Raw genomic sequence first — 2,527 nt, 5'->3', positions numbered from 1 at the left:
AATTCCATGCGGTTTTTCGCGGATGATTCTGTAGCATACACAGAAGTTGCAGCATTAGAAAATTGTAGCGAAATGCCGGAAGATCTGCAGCGAATAGGCCCTTGGTGCAGGGAGTGGAAACTGACCCTTAACATATGCAAATGTAATGTATTGCGAATACATAGAAAGAAGGATCCTTTATTGTATGATTATATGATAGCGGATCAAACACTGGTAGCAGTTACTTCTGTAAAATATCTCGGAGTATGCGTGCGGATCGATTTGAAATGGAATGATCATATAAAATTAACTGTTGGTAAGGCGCGTACCAGGTTGAGATACATTGGGAGAGTCCTTAGAAACTGTAGTTCATCAACAAAGGAGGTGGCTTACAAAACACTCGTTCGACCTATACTTGAGTATTGCTCATCAGTGTGGGATCCGTACCAGATCGGGTTTGCGGAGGAGATAGAGAAGATTCAAAGAAGAGCGGCTCGTTTCGTCACAGGGTTATTTGGTAACCGTGATAGCGTTACGGAGATGTTTGACAAACTCAAGTGCCAGACTCTGCAAGAGAGCCGCTCTACATCGCGGTGTAGCTTGCTCGCCAGATTTCGAGAGGGTGCGTTTCTGGATGAGGTATCGAATATATTGCTTCCCCTTACTTATACCTCCCGAGGAGATCACGAATGTAAAATTAGAGAGAGGCTTTCAGATAGTCTTTCCTCCCGCGAACCATACGCGACTGGAACAGGAAAGGGAGGTAATGACAGTGGCACGTAAAGTGCCCTCCGCCACACACCGTTGGGTGGCTTGCGGAGTATAAATATAGATGTAGATGAGTGTGGTGCGTGATGCGGCGCTCCCCATCCCTATATACCGATCAAATCAGTCACGACTTGAACCGAGCGTGCCCGAACATTGTCCTACAAAATGATGGCCGCCTCCTGCAGAAACCGACGCTGCTTCTTTCTCTCAGTTGCTTTTCAACTTTGTAACACAGTCTGTTTCGTTTTAGAGTCCAAACCGCTTAACAGATATTGTTCAAATTTGTCATGGAGACAGTTTGAACCCTTAGAAAGAACATAGCCCACTTTAAAAAGCAAGAATTTTTTTTTTGAATCAGTGAACGTAAACTACATTAAAACTTACTTATTTTGGTTGTATAACTTAAGAATTCTATAATGTATAAGTACTTCAGTAGTCGCCGTGCGGGATAGTCTCTCAAACGAAATTGCTCCCACGTCCGAGGCCTTTCAATATCACGTCTTCCATTCCGTTTGTAGTTCAGAATATTTTGGGGAAGTCTTCACGATATTTTTGAATTTTTTAGTTTCTGTTGAAAATACTTAATTTTTCTCTAGTATCTTCATTCCTAATCATTTCTTGTTGTGCAGCTCTTCGAATTTCTTAGGAACCTCATCTCTGCCGTGTGATTTTTTTTTTGCTTTTTTTTAAACCATGTTTTCGCTTTCATAGCATAATACAGGAACCGCGACCACGTTATAGAATTTCGGGACAATCTTTTTGTACTTTATTGCCCAATATTCAGATAATAGTGTCACAAACAGCTTAGAATTTGTGTAATTTATTTTAAGTATCAGAGTAAAAATCAGATCTTACAGCGTAGCCTAAATGAAAGATTAAGAGACCAGTTCTAAAGCAGGATTTTCCAAAACTAGTTTTAAACTGACTGAGTATTTTCCTCGGAGTGCACTTATTTTCGTTTTGTTCCTAGAAATTTTAAAGTTGTATTCATTGCATATTTCGTTCAGGTGGTATATAGATCTTTGGAGGTCATTTCGTGAACGTGAATCATGTCATCTACAAACAGAAGCACAATCAGGTATTTCTCATTCGTTATCCCAATTCCTTTGTCTTGTCATAGTTCCTGCTTTCATTTATGAAGAACGAAGTCAATGTAAATACTAAAAATGCTGACTTAATCTGCTCATTTAAATGTATACCGAACGAGCTGCCGCAGTGGTTATTACATGGTATGATGATGATGATGATGATGATGATTGGTTTTTGGGGCGCTTAACTGCACGGTTATCAGTGCCTGTACAAAGCTCCAACCTTTACACAGTCCAGTTTCGCCACCTTCACGGATGATGATGAAATGATGACACCACAGACACCTACTTCCCGGGCGGAGAAAGCAACCCAGCCGTGAATCGAACCCGGAATCCCATCACCAACAACGCTAGCTTCTACACGACGAGCTGTCAACTAGTACACTAGACTCGCATTCGGGAGGATGACGTTTAAATCCGCATCCGGCCATCCTGATACGTTTTCCGTAACTTTCCTGAATCGCTCCAAGTAAATGCTGGGATGGTTCCTTTGAAAGGGAACGGCGGACTTCTTTTACCCTTCCCTGACGCAGTGCCAACTCCTGCTCCGTCTCTAATGACCTCGACATCGATAGCACATTAAATGCAATCCTCCTTCCGTCCTTCATTTAAAGGCATAGGTTTACGCAATAAGTCGGGCGTTAAAAGTTAAAAACTGCGTACTCGTCTAAGGCAGCATAATTTCATGGCGC

This window comes from Schistocerca gregaria, unplaced genomic scaffold, assembly GCF_023897955.1.
Source record: "Schistocerca gregaria isolate iqSchGreg1 unplaced genomic scaffold, iqSchGreg1.2 ptg000199l, whole genome shotgun sequence".
In the NCBI taxonomy this organism is placed as follows: domain Eukaryota; kingdom Metazoa; phylum Arthropoda; class Insecta; order Orthoptera; family Acrididae; genus Schistocerca; species Schistocerca gregaria.
This window is presented reverse-complemented; position numbering follows the sequence as displayed.